Below are 16,536 nucleotides of genomic sequence, written 5' to 3'. Positions count from 1 at the left end.
AGCTTAAAATCGTCATTACTGTTATTATTAAATTGCTACAGAAAAGTTTGAGTAGGCTCAAATTAGGGGCACCGCTACCTGGCACGTGTCTGGTTTGGGACAAAAGGGTCTGGAGCAAGTGCTGCTCCTGCATCGCAACCACTAGGCCTTGCAAGTGCATGCCCAGTGTGCACAGCTGCTGTGACCCCTGGTCCCCTGTGCCCAGCTCTCGACCTAACCATGTCTCCGTCCATCTCTTCTGGCCTCCCCTACAGCCTCTCCAAGCTCAAGCTGGTGATGAGCAAGCACCCAAAGGAGAAATAGAAGCTGCTGCAGGAAGGCTCAACAAAAGGGGCCCCCATGTCATCTCCAGCCCAGGGCTCACTCAGAGATGCTGAGACAAGCCTTGGGTACCCCAAGAGACACTCTGAGAAGTCCAGTGTTGACTGCGGGTCAGGGAGGATGGAAAGCACTGGCCCCCGCACTTGCAGACACCAAGGACAGGCTACACCAGACCCCCAGGCTTCCACCGCCTATACCCTCTCCCAGCTTCCTACACACCCCTGGTGGCTACAGGCGGCTTCTGACATGGCCCTGGGGGTTCCCAAAGGACTCAGTCACCTCCATCTGCTCTAGGAAGTACAAGATTCTGCTTAAAAAGAGATGGCCTCCTGTCCTTCCTGCTGGAATGGAGCAGTGCCTGGTCCCAGTGATCCTCAGCAGGGGCTGGAGGCCATCTCTCCCGGACAGCAGAGCGGGGAGAGAAGATACTGCAAGGCAGAAGCCTCTGAGATCAGGGGGTGACTGCCCTGGACCTTGGACAACCTCAGGTCAAAAACAGAAAAACAGAGCTCCTTGTCCTCAGGGACTGCCTGAGCCGGCACAAGCACGGCCCACTATAGGACAGGACTGCCCCCCATGCCTCCTCCCCAAGCCATGACTGCTTAGCCCGGTCCGTGTGCAACCTGGGCTGCCCACTGGAGTCACCTGCAGAGCTTCAAAGGACACCTCCGTGAGAGAAATCAGAGCCTCTCCGGGGTCAGTCCTGTTCTGTGTTCCCAGGTGGCATCGTGCAGAATTAGGACTATAAGGGTTTGCCTTAACCTTCAGTAGAGGCCAGAAGTGTGCACACAGAGCTGTGGCTTGAAGGGTTCCAGCAGGAGACGTACAGCAGCAGGGGCAGGTGAGGGCTGGTGGATCTCCGAAATTCTCTTTCTGATCCACACGCTGTGCGCACACGCACAAATACACAGAAACAGGTCCACGGAGAGGACAATAAAGACATGTCAACCTCACAGAGACAAAAGAGACACGGATCCCCAGGGCTCCCACTTGAAAGTCTCAGTACAAACTCCCAAGAAGGGATACACACGGTGGAACAGGTCAAAAACAGGGAAACAGAGCTCCTGGTCCTCAGGGACTCCCTGAGGACCAAGCAGACAATGCCACACACACACACTCCTTCATGGTGACAGACACACACTCTTAGAACCAAGTCACGTGCAGAAGCAAGCAGCCGAGACTGGGACATTCAGACACATCTATCAAACAGGACATGTATGTTGATGCACATGCTCTGTCTGTAGTCATCCAGACACATCAAGGCATCGAGATACTCATGAACGCAGACCTGGGTGCAGGCACGGGCACGAGCGCAGGCACACACGAGCACGTGCACACAAGTGTGGGAAGGCCTGGGCTTGCAGGGTGCGCGCCCTGCTCTGCAGGCGGCTCCTCCACCACAGCTTCAGTGGGCTGAGAAGAGGGCCGAGCCCAGCCCTTCCCTTCCCGGCAATCTGCATCACCACCAGGCTGCTCAAGCTACCACAGGAGCCAGCAGAGAGATGTCCCAGTCCAGGGGCACGGGGTAAGGCAGCTGGGGGCTCTCCGCACAGCACCTCCTCTGGAACCAGACCCAGAGTTCTTGACGCCAATGCCGCACTCTCCTGCATCCCTGCCGCAGCCCATTCCCTGTGCAACTGGGCAGGCACTCCCCAGCAAAGACAGGGAGAGAGGACTTGGGGCTCCAGGGCCTTGACTTCCCAATCACACACCTCTGGGGACCCCAGATCACTTTCTATAGCCTCCCCAGGGTGCTAATACCCTCAGTCCCTCCAGGCGCTTCTGTCCCTGCCCACACGCTGCACTGGACCTGATGGGCAGAGCCCAGAATTTGCAGACTTAGGTCACCTGTCCTGTCCCCAAACCAGTGTTCTTCCAGGCACTTGTGTGGCTCCGCTGCTCAAGGACAGTCTTCTGAGGCCCCCAGTCTGCCACCCTATCAGCTGCTCCTCCTCCACCCCATCTCCACTGCCTCTTCCTCAGATGACCCACTCCATAAGGGCCAAGCCACCACAGCTCTGAGGACGGTCATCAGGTTCCTGGACCCAACCACTTAAAATGTCTCAGGATGATTTGTCTACCCATGTCCCATGACATTGCTCTTGGGTCTAGGCTCTGCAGGGCAGTGGGCCTTGAGGACAAACTCTGTCTCGGGGACATTTAACATGGCAGACAAAGGAATCCTTTTTGCTAGAGTTTTTAGCCTCAGGATCTTAGGCAAGTGGCTTGAGCCTTCTGTGCCTCCATTGTAACCTCTGTAAAATGGGAGTAACCATAGTGCCTGTCTCTGGGTATTACTTCAAGGCCTCAACGATTCACAAAAACTGCAGAGGGTCCCAGAGCCCGGCCCCCAGCGGGGGCTCTCTGTATTATCAGTACTGTTGACTCATGGCTTCCTGGGCAGGCTTTGCGCACCCTGGCGGCTCTCCACCCCCAACAGCCTACTAAACCAACCGTTATTGGCCAATGGCTAATATCTATCAAACACTCACGTCTGTGCCAGGCTGTCTTCCAAGTAGTAAGTGTGCAATACCTCCTCCAACCTCCTGAAGCCTCTTAAGCAGTTCCTAGCACCCTCCTCACTCTATGGAGGAGGCGACCAAGGGAGACTAAGCGACTCCCCCAAGGTCACACTGCATGTTCATGGCGGACCAGGGAAGTGAGCCCAAGCGGTCTGGCTCCCAAGTCTGTGCATCCTGGGCTTCTGCTGCTCTGCTTCCGGCAAAAGGAAGACAGCTCAGAGCCTTCGGGTGCCCCAGGGTGGCCCTCTGTGACCCCCCGCCCACCCATCTCTGTCTGTCTCCCTCCTTAGGAAGAGTCAGTGGCCCACCCAGCATCTCAGGCCTGAAGCAGACCTTAAAGCCACCTCCCCATGGCCCAGCTGGGGAAACTGAGGTCAGAGAAGGGGAGACACTTCCCAAGGTCACCCAGGGTGGTACCCTGGAGGTTGGCCTAGCGTGAATGGGATGCGTAATAGACAAGGGAGCCAGGAGGGTTCTGAGGGGACCCGTGGCACACCATCCCCCCTTTAACTGGGGTTAGCCTGACCTCCTCCGGCCCCTAAACCCAGTGATGAAGCCTGGAACTGGCAGCAGCAGCGGCCGTGTCCTCCTGTGAGTCGCGGCTCGGGCAGCGGTGGCCCAGCACACGGAAGACGCGTCATCAGTCAGCACAGGAGCAGGCGGTGACTCACGGGGCGCTGCTCTCCACATCTGAGCGGGAGGAGATTCAGAGACCCTCCGGCCGCCCCCTCGCTGCACCAGATCCAGCGGGAGCCCTTCTGCAGCACCCCAGCTGTGGGCCAGGCTCCTGGCCAGCGTCTCTTGTCCCTCTCTAGCAGCTGGTCAGGACCTCAAAGGGAAGCTCCGATGTCTCCAGGTCTCCTTGCAGCCAGCCCTAAGCAGCACTGGGTCTTCTGCCCAACAGATGCCCCTAGGTGGGTGTGAGGACTGCACCATCCTCTCCCTCTCCTCTGGCCACACAGCCCTTCCTTTCACAGAGTAGTGCCAAGCTTAGACACCAGACAGACAAAGATGCCAGGAAAAGAGCATCACTCACCTCCCCTGCTCTCCACATGCTGCCTTTATTAATGAGACCAAAACAGGTCCTACCCCCACATGCTCCTCTGCCTCCTAGGACTGGAAACGTAGAGGGAAGGCTGAAAGAGGAAACACTTCCTCCTACCCATTCCCCTCAAAAGAAGGGACAGAAGCTGCTTCAGGGAAAAGGGGAGAGTTCGAGCACCTCTTTCCTCCTAGTAAGGCCCGAGCTGATGAAGGCCGAGCCCTGGGTGAGAGGCTTCCTAGCCATCACAAGATCCTCCTCTTTGGTGATCAAACCAAACCATCTTTTCAGAGCTGCTCAGGTTCTGTCCACAGTCGGCCACAGGAGCCAGGTCACCAGACAGGCCCCAGGAATGATTCCACCCACACCCTTCATTTCACATGGGCTGGAGTGGGGACCGGGGCTCAGGACGGGAAGGGCCAGGCTGGGGTGTACTCTGGCAGAATCACCCCTTCCACCAATGACACTGGGGGGTCCCAAGAGGCTTCTCCAAGGTCACACTGTGAAGTCCTTTACCCTCCACCCCCCCCAAAAAAAACACCATGTCCTGTGAGGAACCCCTTCCACAAAGAGAGTGCAGGAGCGCCTCCTGTCCTGCAGGGTCAGGGGGAGCTGCCCGCTCCCAGGCCAGGCTAAAGCAGGAGGCAGAAGACCAAAGCTGGGGGAAAGCAGAAAGAGGTTGAGAGGTGATGGAAGGGTGGGCGGGAGTGGGAGGGGAACAGGAAGCCCGGGAGCGGCGGGGGGGGGGGGGGGGGGTTTGCTTTGGAAGATGTCCACTGAGCTCCACCAGGGGAGAGTGGTGACCAGCCCCACTGACCGCACTTTCCCTTAGCCCCAGCTCCATTGTGCACGCGCTCCTGGCCCCTGCACACACAGGTGCGCACATGAGTGCCTGCTGGATGGCCTGGGAAGGTGACCAGCTGGGACACTAGAGGGCTGGAACACAGGAAGGGATGGGCCCTGGAGAGGGCTAGCAGGGGAGTGGGGGGCTCTGCTTGCCCCCTAGAGAAGAGCCCTCCAAAGGCTGGTGAGCAGAGCAGAGGGGGAGGTGCAGGGGGATGGTCTCCCCGAGGCCCCTCTCTGGACCAGGGTAGAGCTGAGGGGGAGCTGGAACAGAATGGGAGACAGAATCCAGAGACTCAGAAAAACAGAAAGTCCCCTGGCTCATCTTGGGGGAGGTGGCAGGAAAGAAATGTCCCAAAGGGACAGCAGGGGGAGGAAGAAACAGAGGGCAGGGCAGGTTCACTCCACAAATAATAAATCAGAAGCTGGGAGATTGCGAGAGGCCTGCACAGGAGCTCTATGCTTTACTCTCTGCCAGCCCCCTGCAGCGCCCATTTGTCAGGAGGAGAGGTGAGGACAGCCAGGGCCATGCATGGAGTCTGGAGAGCCAGGAGGAGCATGCCCAGCCATGCCTCAAGGCCAACCTAACCTCCTACAGCACCTCCAGGAAGCCCGCCCGGGCTGCACCCACCCCCTCTGACCTCATCCTCCTCTGAGAACCCCCAATCCTGGGCTGAAAACTCTTTCCTTCCTGCCCAGGCTGCTTCGGGTCTTGTCATGTTCACAGTGAGGTTCAAGTTGTATCTGGAAACAAGGAGCCTGCAGGTTTGAGGGTGGTATCCCTCACAGTGGGGGTGCACCTAGAGCTGGGCACAGAGGGTACACAGGAAAAGGGGCTCAGGAGCCCTTTGGAGATCAGGTGACATCAATTCGTTTTTCGTGACTGTTTTCTCCAGGTGTCCTCAGAGTAGAAATTTATTGTGTGGATGCCGTGGGGGCTGGTCTGGGGTACAGGGCAGAGGCCAGGTAGGACCTGCCCTGGGACAGGCTCTTGTGAGCTCCATGTAGACTGGGTGAAGCACCACAGTGCCCTCAGGTGTCCTGAGCTCCCAGCACCAATCGCCTGCCTTCCTCATTCTCCCGGACACCTTCTCTTTTCTAACTGTTGGTCCGGGAGTCAGCAAACCCTTGAGGCCTATTGGATCCAGCCCGTCACCTGCTGTTGTGCAGCCAGCCAGTGAATGGTTTGTACATTTCTAAATGGTCCGAAAAAAATTAAAAGAAGCATTCTTCCTGATACATGCAAGTGGCCCAAAATTAAAATATTCAGTGTCCACAAATGAAGTTTATCAGAACATATACTCTAGGCTTTGTTTTTATTTACATACTTTCGACCCTTGTCTACGATTGTTTTCAGGCTACATCAGACAAAAGAAATCACTGCAACAGGGAATATTGGCCACAAAATCTGAAATATTCACTGTATTTACAAAAAAAAAAAAAAAAAAAAGCTGCTGACCCTCGTTCTAGGTTCAAACAGCACAGAGTGTACACACACACACGCACACACACTTTCTCCACTCAGCTCAACATGCATCTGGACCTTCTTTGTGGTGTTTGGGCAAATGCCTGAGTCCCCAGGTTTGCCCAGGTCCGTGTGAAGACTCTCCCTGTTCATCTCCCTTACTCTATTTTGTCCAGAATCCTTGGTAGGTGTCATGGGAAGCCCACATGCCTCCCTGGCTGTGTGTCACTCCCTCTCTATGTGTCACTGTGGGGGTGGCTGTCACCGTGTGCCTCTGACGGCATCCAGAGCTCAGTACAAACACATCACAGCTGAGGAGTTTCCAGCCTCCATGTTGCCGGGCAGCTGGACCACACTTCAGACCCCCTGGATTCTTCTATTCAGAGGTGACAGAGGGCTCCTGAGGCTTGTAGGCCTTTCAGGGTAGAAAGCCCCCGGGTAGCCCCCATCTGGAGCATTTGATCTCTGATCACAAGCCTCCTCAGGACAGGAAATTCACTGTCACCCCTGGTATCAGCTCCACAGTGAGGGGCTGTCAGGCAAGCAAAACCTGCCTGGCACAAGCAGAGCTGGTGCACTGCACTTGGCACACCTTGGTCCTGTCCTCTGGCAGGCAGCACAGGGTGTCTTCCACTTAATCAATGCCAGCCCTTGCTCAGCAAAATGTCCATCCCGGGAGGCCAGCAACCTGGGGCACTCAAGCCCCCCAGGAGGAAAGCCACCCTGTGGCCTTAGCTGCTGTCTTCCTCAGCCGCTCCCATATATCCTGACCTATGAACATTCGTGGTATGGACCTGTTTATTCAACACGGATTGGCGAAGTGTCCCAAAGTAGGAGGACGGCAAAGAGAGGTGGCCACATGAAAAAGAGTGGGTCCCAAAGTCTTTCTCCAGTCAATCCCCCGGCAGCCTAAACCTTACACAAAGCAGGACTTTAATGCGTGCTTGCTCAGATCAGTCTTGAACGTGCAGGAAAGGGGCGTCCTAGAGGCTCCCCACAGACACCGCCCTCACTACACTCAGGGCAGACTCCTGGGGGTCTTATCATAGACACCCCACCACCAATGAGCCAGTTCTGATGGCAGAAGAAGCATCTGGCTCCTGGTCACACCACGCACACTTGTTGATGAATTCTTTGGAGGATCTGGCTCAGGGCCCACCCTAGTGAGTTCTGTCTAGTTTATACTGTTCAAATTCCTGCTGGTGCCCAGACTGATGCTCCTGCCTGCCCTCTCCAAGGTCAGTGAGGAGCAGGAACCCCAGACTCTGCTTGGGACTGGGCATTCCGCTGCCTGGATGCACGTAGCACCAAACTCAGATGTGGCTCCAGAGAAAACCATCCTTGGTGCTGTCACTGCCCTGGCCCTCAGGGCTCCAACACAATTCCCAATCCCCTTCAGAAGCCCACAGCCACCAAAAGCCTTTAGCCTGACCTTCAGGGGACCAGTGTGCCTCTGGCCAACTGCAGTCTGGGCAAACTGCCCTCCACCTACTGTGCTTAGTCCCTTCCAATCCCCCCACCCCAGGGCTGTTCACAGGCAAAGCCAAATGCTGTCTTGTTTTTGTCTTTGTTCCAGGATGGGGGCTTGCGTACACACCAGGAGGCTGGGGGAGGTAAAGAAAGGGAATCTGACGCACCTGCACTGAAAGACGAAAATGGTCTGAAAAATGAGCAGGGCTCCCACCCCCCACCCCCAGAATTTTCTGAAGGGGGCCTAAGCTCCTTTCAGGGCCCCCCCCTTCTCAGCTCCACGTGTGAAATGCCATCACCTTCCCGCCGGGCTTCTTCCTGAAGATTTAACTCCATTCTTTGGCACCCGGGTCCTTTCTGAGTCCCCAACCCGCTCAGTTCCAGCTGAGGATGTACCCCCGACTCCCGCAGCTGGCGCAGGAGCCTGGGCCTTTAAGACTGCCCGCCAGGGTCTTGAATGGGCCCACTTCAGCCCCGGGGGGCCACCCGCGTTTGTCCCACAGGCCTCTTTGGGCGTTTCCTTGCGGGACCACGAAAGCCCTGGCATTCCTAATCCCATCCTTGGGTGCCGCGGGAAACCCGGAGACTACTACGCTCTTTTGAATGATTCCGAAATGTACCCGGGCAGGGAGACATTCTCCACTGGCCTCCACCCCACCCCTTTCCAGCACATCATCTGCCCACCCCTCAAACCCCGTGCAGACTGCGGCACCTAGCCCCAGAGGACAGTTCAGCGTGGCCTTTGGAATCCGCGTAGGCGCGTCCGCCCGCCTTGGGGCTCGGGGGACAGGTCCCTTGGGGACCCTCTGGCCTCTGTGTCATCCCTGCCCTCGTTGTCCTTTCTTGGCACCAGGATGGACGCTCGATGGCTAGGCCGACCCCCACTCCGGTGAGCTGCAGGAATGCGCCCCCCAAGCAATGGCCCCAGACACTAGGAGAGGGGTGAGACTGACGCGCAGGAAACAAGCAGCGGCTGGAGAGCTTCACCGATTCCGAAGCTTTGCCCCGCGCTGGCCCGCGCCAGTTCTCCGTCGCTGGAGGACGCGACTTGCGGAGACCGCCGAGCTGGAGGAGGGGGTCCCAGGTCCCTGCTAGGCGAAGGTTCTGGAGCTGGGAGAGGGCTGCCGGGAGTGGAGGGGCAGGGGCGGCGGGGCGGTCCTTACCTGCTCACTGCGGGGCCTGGCCGTGGGGCTGGGGGCTGCGGGTCCTTCGGGGCAGGCTCCGCGAGGAGGGCGCGCAGCCGGCGAGTCCGCGCCCGGCGCCGCCGGGGAATGCGGAGCGTGTGCGCCGAGGAGCGCGCGCGCGGAGCCGAGTCGCCGCGTCCGTGTGGCCGCGGGCGACCGGGGTCCGTGTGTCCCTGCGCGGCTACGTTTGCGTGTGCGCACGCGGAGACCGCATTCGCTTGGAGCCGCCGCCGCCGCCGCGGTCGTTAGTCACCGCCCGGTGCCGGAGCGCGGCGCCCCCCGCCTCCCTTCGCCGGCCCCGCGCCTCACGGCCGCCCAGCGGGGCTCGGTCTTGCGGGAGAGGCGCCGCCTCCGCCGCGAAGCCAGGCAGGGGACCGGAGGGAGGCGACCGGCCACCGCCTCCCTCCACAGAGCTCGCAGGCTGGGTATGGGGTGCAGACCAATGAGCGCCCGGGGCGGAGTTAGGCCGAGGGGAGCCGGTACCGAGCGCGGTGGGGACCCTGCCGGCTGCACAGACCTAGCTGGAGCTGTGGCGCCAGGACCACTCCGCCCTGGGCGCGAATGAAGAGGTGACAGCCTCCATTCCATCCCACCACCATCCTCTCCCATCTACTCCCCTCCCCCCCCCCCAAAAAAAAAACCAACGGTCGGGGCTTCGGGGGCTGAGTGGGGCCTTTCCCTGTCTCGCCCCCTTCCTTTCCACCCTTTGCATGACACCAGCGGGGGAAAGCCCTTTTCTCCTTACTATGTCCCCTGGGCGTGTTTTAGATCCTCCTTGGGCTCTTTTCTCACTTCACATCCCCGGTTATGACAGGGAGTGAGGGGGGTTAGCTAGTTTTGAGGTACCAACCTGGATGCCCTCAAATGTAATGCTCTGGAGAAAGTTTCTATAGCCAGAAAAGGGGTCCGGGTGCTTACACCACAGAGGCATATTTAAATTAATCTGCTTTCCGGCCAGCTCTGTGAGCGTGCGGAAGTGGCTTGACCTCTCAGAGCCCCAACTTCTTCATATGCATAAGGGAATGTTAGTATCAATTCCCAAGTTCATGACAACAGCAGTAAATTAGAACAGTATATGCATAGCAGAGTAGTTTTCATTGGTTCACTGATGCTGAATAAATTACTATTGCTACTGTTATTGTAGTCCTGTTCCACAGTCTCCTAATACAAACGAGCAAACTGAGGCTTAATCCAGGGAACTAAACAGATCGAGTTTGCAGAGCCAGTGGTAGTGGAGCCACAGCCTAACAAAGCCATTATACTCCCAAATGAGTACTTACTTACTCTCTGCTCCATCTGTGGGCCCACAGGGTTGTTGCTGCCTGCGTCTGACCTCAGTTTGTGGTCAGGCTATGCATCCTGAGAGCCTCCTCCATACTCCAAACCTCAGTTCTGCAACCAGGTCTGTCCTTACCCCATTCAGGTATGTTCTTGGCCTGACTCCCTGTGGGTCCAAGTCCTGAGTGTGGCCACCCAACTGGAGACCCCAAGGAAGGAAAAAGACACTTGAGATTTCCCTTAAGGGCCCCAGACTAACTGAGAAGAGGACTTGAGAATGGAGATGAGCCCATACAGAAACCTAGGGGAACAATCTGAGGACCCAGAAAGGTGCATGGAGTTTCCTAGGTGCAGGCAGCAAGCTGAAGGTTTTTCTTTACCCCCATCAACACTGGCCCAGGATGCCACACCACACTGTCTGCATGGCTCATATCCCTTCAGTCCAAGAAAGCTTCCTGGAGGAACAATGTGTCAGCTGGGTGCAGTAGCGCATACCTGAAATCCAAGTGACTCGGGAGACTGAGACAGGAGGATATTGAGTTCAAAGCAAAATTGAGATGCTAAGCAACTCAGTGAGACCCTGTCTCTAAATAAAATACCAAAAAAAAAAAAAAAAAAAAATAGGGCTGGGGATGTGGCTCAGTAGTTGAGTGCCCCTGAGTTCAATCCCTGGTACCTGGGGGAAAAAGAATGAGTTGTATCAGAAAAAGGAGAGAAGAAGGCGAGGAGCTGTGCCAAAGTCAGAATCACAGGCAAAACCTCCCCGTGGAACCCAGCTGCACCCCTTCTTTGTTTGTTGCCCCCACATTCTGGGAGTCTGCTTCCATAGTCACCTCCAGCTCAATACTGGGAAGATCAAATGAGGTGCTATGTGTGAAAGTGTTCTCTAAACTGTGAACCGTACTAGGGAAGGCAAGGCTGCAGGAGTTTGAATCTGGAAGCACGGAGCACAGGACCTTCAGACCAGGGAGTGTGGGGACAGGTGGAGATCTGGTAACCCACAGTAGGCTAGCTTACCTGGGAAATGTATGGTCCCTTAACTTTGAAGGCCTGCCTTTGTTCCTGACTTATCCCCTGTTCCATATTCTTTGTTTTCCAGGTCTACCCCGGGCTCCAGATCCCCTGCTTTCTGTTCTGTTCTCAGATACACATCTGGGTGTGGGCAGGTGGGCATGGTGCCCACCAAGGGCACACTTCCTCTCTGCCTGGGCAGCCAGTCCTGCAGGGTGGAAACCCAACTGCCCTTTGCTTACACCTGTTCCCTTCATCTGTTCTGCCTTTCCTTCAGGACCCATGACCAGAATGTTAGCCCTGGATGACCATAGCTAGAGGTCATCCAGGGCTCTGGGGGCTATTTGTGTCCTGCTCAAAGGAACCTCAAAGAGGCCATTGAGGGTAGAGATACATTGCTCACCAAGCCAGACATCCCCTGAATCCAGCCAAAAAGGTTTTGTTTTGTTTGTTTGTTTGTTTGTTTGTTTGTTTGTTTTGGGGTTGATCCACCTGAGGGGGCACCTCTCAAATTCTCTCCAAGGTTCTGGGTATCCTATTCATCCTTGTCCACTTGGATTCCAGGCCTAGCTCCATCTGGTAGCATCAGCCTGGGCCAGGCATGGAAAGACAGTCCAACTCTGGGACCCAGGAGGGTTGTCTGGTCCTTTCCCTGTGAAGGGGGCACCTGAACCCAGCAGAGCAACAGGACTAACCCAAGGTGGCACAGGAAACTTTTCTATACATCCAGGTACCTAGCTAGATGTCACCCTACCTTGTGAGCTGCCCCCATCATTCCAGAAGCCCAGGTCAGGCTTTTGTGTCCTGTACTGTTCAATCTCTTCCTTTCTCGGGAAATTGAAATTGCGTTTCCCAAACCATCTCAGCTCTCCAGAAGCAGGAGCTAAATCAATTCTGTTTCCCCCAACTGGGTGTCCCCCAAGGACAAGGCCAGCGTCTGCCACTTCCCTGCCCTATTCCCTCTCACCCCATCTCAAGTTCTAATGAATGACCTTCTAAGCTATCCAGGCCACTCTCCCCTCTCTACCTGCCAGGGTTTGGGAAGAATGAGGGCAAGGGACCACACCTGGGAATAGTCTCCTCCCAGAGGCCCCCTTGAGCTGCCTTTTCTCCCCTAGGAAGACAACGAAGGGTCTCCACACCCACTTTTTCCTACCCTGAGGTGCTCACCGCCTCGCCCCCTTCCACCACCCAGCCAGCCAGCCAGCCAGGCGGGCAGCAGCTGAAAAATATGGGTTTTAATTCAATTTTCGGAGACGTGACTGAGGGAGATGGATGCCAGGCCACCCTACCCAGCATTCATCTCTCCTGAGCAGCAGTTCCCTCTGTGACTCCAAGCCCCCGGCCTAGCTCAGGCAGAGCCAGCACCTCGGAGCACACAGGCTGACATGTACAAAATGCTCATCCCACCTTGGGCCAGAGCTTCTCAATCCTGGTGATCTCAAAGACACAAGCTTTTGAAAAATGTTCCTGCCCAGGCCTTACCACCAGAAATAATTGAATAATTGGTGTGTGGAGGGGAACAGACCAAAGTATTTTTTTTAAAGCTCCCAAGAGGGTTCTAATGTGCATCCAGAATGACATGAATCACTGTCAGAGCCCTCTACTCCACTCTACTCATGCACCTAGAGCACTTTCCCTGTTAGACCCTGGTCCTCAGGACCTTGGGACACCCTGAGAAGGCAAGGAAATGCTGCAAGTTAAATCTCTGCCTCGTTCCAAGATTTGCAAGCTGTGCTCCAGGAGTTTTAGAATCCCTGAAGCTGCCTCAGACGATGGCTGGGTTCGAGGAGGATGGGAGAGCCATCTTCAGAGACGTTGGGGCCCATCAGAGGCTAGGCCAGAGCCCTCTCCATCCCCAGCCCCACAGGGCCCAATCATGGACAAGGAGCAAGGAAAAAGGATCATCATGAACAGAGCAGGCAGGAGCATGGGCAAAGGACTCAGAACCCTGAATTTAAAGGGTAGGCCTGACCACTTAGCTCCTATTTCACAGATGTAGAAAAAGAGGCTCAGAGAACAAAATGATGTGTTCAGTCACTGGGCTAACTATTGGCAGGGCAGGGGCCACGTGCCAGGGCTTGCGGCTTTTCATCCTGTGCTTTCTTGAACCTAACTCTTAGGAAAGACGGCACACTCCTGGGAAGTTGAAAACTAGGTGCACTGGGAGTAGGATGGTGAAGTAATTCCTTGAAGTCCAAAGCTGGACATGACTCATGTGGAGACCAAATGCCCCAGGTCCTCCTCCTGGGTACATAGATAATCAAATGCATCCCCCACCCCCCCATCCCAGATGAGCATCTGCCCAAGTACGCATCCTTACCGCCACACTTGCATAGCCTCCGCATGCACGCACACACACGTGCATTCCCATGCAATATGCATGACCAGAGGGACATCACATAGGGTCCAAGCATGCACTTGAGAGGGTGCTGATGCACACACATGCACATACACACACATACACGCACGCACACACACACACACACACACACACACACACACAAGGGTGCCCTGTGCATATCTGCATTCTGAGAGCACATCTCCTCCCAGGATAGAGATGTTTTCTCTCCTGCAGGATCTCAGGCAGGCAGAGTCTGTCTGCACAGGCATAGCTTTATCACTCTCAGGCAGCTCTTGTCAGACAGTGAGTGACATTTCCCATTCACCTTCTGTAGTGCCTTCCCCGGGGACTTAGCTGTTTACTCATGGGAGCTTCATGTACTTCATGGTTGAAGGAGAATGCGGTGTTTCCATTCTCACCCCCACCTGCTCTCTCTGCACAGGACTTTCTTTGCTTATCTCTACCCCAGCCCCTCCTCCTCCTTCTGTATGACCTGGAGTTTGTGCAGAGTATTCTGCTGCAGAAAAGACTCCTCTGAGTTATCCAGGAACAGGCCACGTCGTTGTGTGTGTTGAAAAGTCATTTTGCACATATCCTGCCCTCTGCTAGGGGCAGGTCTGCTACATCTATTCTTTCATGGTGGAGGCTTACACCGCCCTCTCTGCCCCCTCCTCGCAGGTGCCACAGTCAATGCCAGGTCCCGCTTACTGTTCCTACAGCTTCCTGGAGCCTAGTTTGACTGCTTTGAAAATCACAGTGTGCCCCAGCACCACACAAGCCCTGGCTTTACCACAGGGCCTCAACAAGCACGGAGGTGTGGAAATTACAGATAATTCGTGTGGGAGGAGGCAGCCTGCATGTGGCACAGTTACAGCCGTTCCCAGAAAAGCAGCTCAGGATAATACAGGGCCTGTGACAGGCTGAGCCCTGACTTAGTGTCGTGCAAACGATGCTAATAATTATATTAAAAGTAGGGCAAATAGAACCTTCTTTGACGACCAACTTTGGGAGCAGGTTGGCAGCTGATGAAATAATCCTTTGCCATGGCTGATGGGAGAATTGTCTGCAAGAAATTCACAGGGCACATGGGCTCCAAGCCCTGAGCAGGAATTGGCAAGTGGCTTGAGCTGGCAGGATGGGCTGACCCCAGGTCTTGCATACATTCAAGGGCAGGATTTGCAGAGTATTCGTTTTCTCTTGCAGTACAAGTTACTATAAACTCAGTGGCTTTAAACAGTTCCTGGCTGAAAGTACCTTGTTTTTCTCATAGTTTCCATGGTTTAAGAGTCTGTCTGGAATTTTCTCTTAGGGTCTTATAAGGCTGTGATCTAAGCATCAGCTGGGCCTGGGGTCTCATCTAAGACTCAGGACCTTATTGGCAGAATTCAGTTCCTTGTGGTTGTAAAACTGGGGCCTCGGCTTCCAGAGGACACCCAGTATGCAATGCTCCATCACTCTGTCACCTCAAGAAGGGATCCTGTGGTGTCTGTATCCTTGATTTCTAGACCCTCTTTCAAAAGGCTCACCTGATTAGTCCAGGCCCCCTCAGGATGATCTCCCTGTGCATAAATTTAAAGTCAATTCATTAGGGATTATAGCAGTGTCTGCTCCTCCCCTTTGCCACATAACTGGACTCTCAGGAGAGGAAAATCCCACCATAATTATAGGTCCTGCCTACATTAAAGAGCAGTGGCTTGTATGGACTTGTACACCAGGGGCAGGAATTGTAAAATTCATTCTACCACAATCCTCATCTTCCAGAGCCTGGAATGTGAGACTGAGGTAGGGCTGGGACAACCCACTGACAGAAGCTCCCCAAGGTCAGAGCCTACATCTATTCTTATTCCGTCTCCAGTATTTCACATAAAGCCTGTGCTCAGGAAAATTTTCTTTTTTTTTTTTTTTTTTTAAATGGGTGTGTGCGTGGGGGGTGTGGTACCAGGGATTGAACTCAGGGGCACTCGACCACTGAGCCACATCCCCAGCTCTATTTTGTATTTTATTTAGAGATTAAATAATCACTTTTGCTGAGGCTGGCTTTGAACTCTCCATCCTCCTGCCTCAACTTCCCAAACTGCTGGGATTACAGGCATAATCCACTGTGCCTGGCTAGGAAAATTTTCTTGATTGAATAAGTGAGGCCCCATATCTCCACTATGCCTTGTTGGGGAAACCAAGGTCAGGAGGAAAGTTATCCTAAGCCACAGATGACAAGGTTGAAGTAATGATGCAAAGTAACGATTATTGAGCACATGCCTGACTCCCCACTTCCTTACGGTATTTCCTGTCTCCTGATCTCATCATCAAGTTGCGTGACGAGAGATATAATTACCCCCAGGTTTACAGATGAAAAAAAAAAAACAACAACAAGTCTCAGAGAGGTGAAATAATTTGCTGCTGCCAGCTCATCAGCTCGACCGGATGTCCCTGATATGCCCTCTTCTATCACCGTCGCCTATGCCCACAGGCAGGACAGCCTGAGAGCCAGGTGTGCAGGGAGGAGGGGGGATGCTCTCAGCTTCCATCCTCCCGCCAGCCCCTTTTCCTACCCGCTGGGAGAATTTAGCCCTCACTCTGTTTTGTACTGGGATGGGCCACCCACCAGGGGGAGAGGTATTTCTAATTATTCATAATTAGTCAGACTCATCCTGTCACCAGGGGATTGTCTCTTTTAGCTCTTTCTTTGTGTTCTGAAGACACTTCTTCAGAACAGGGGAGACCTATCAGCAGTGTCCAGGGAAAAGAGAACTCAGAGGAATGTGACTGGAGTGGACAGAGTGGCCTTTGCATGACCACAGCCACAAGTGTCTCTCAGAGGCTGCTGCTCCCATCAGGTCCCTGCAGAGAGCCTGCCTCCAGCCCCCAAGCCCAGATGGCACTGCTTTCTGTTACTGGAAGAAGAGCCCAGCTCACGCCCTGAGGGACACATCCGCTCCATCACCCCTTCCCCAAGTATCCACAGGCACCTCTCCTGCCTCCTTGAACTCTGTTTAAGTGCCCCTGTCTGCCCTATCTGAGCTGGCACCCTCTCACCCTCCACTCCCTCATCCTGCAGT

At 55.0% G+C, this 16,536-nt stretch overlaps 1 protein-coding gene across 6 annotated transcripts in view; it reads right to left on the bottom strand.

Annotated features, from left to right (window-relative positions):
• The window catches only part of Adcyap1r1 (ADCYAP receptor type I), a 55,890-nt gene extending 46,683 nt beyond the window's left edge, over positions 1-9,207 (bottom strand). For all 6 annotated transcript variants that reach the window (XM_076836077.2, XM_076836104.2, XM_076836061.2 and 3 more), the window contains exon 1: positions 8,827-9,207. The gene's annotated coding sequence lies outside the window, so the exon portion shown is untranslated. The remainder of the gene's footprint in view (positions 1-8,826) is intronic.
• Positions 9,208-16,536: the final 7,329 nt, after the last annotated feature.

Source organism: Callospermophilus lateralis, chromosome 1 (genome assembly GCF_048772815.1).
Source record: "Callospermophilus lateralis isolate mCalLat2 chromosome 1, mCalLat2.hap1, whole genome shotgun sequence".
Taxonomy (NCBI): domain Eukaryota; kingdom Metazoa; phylum Chordata; class Mammalia; order Rodentia; family Sciuridae; genus Callospermophilus; species Callospermophilus lateralis.
Note: the sequence above shows the minus strand (reverse complement) of the source record. Positions and strands in the feature narration are given on the sequence as shown.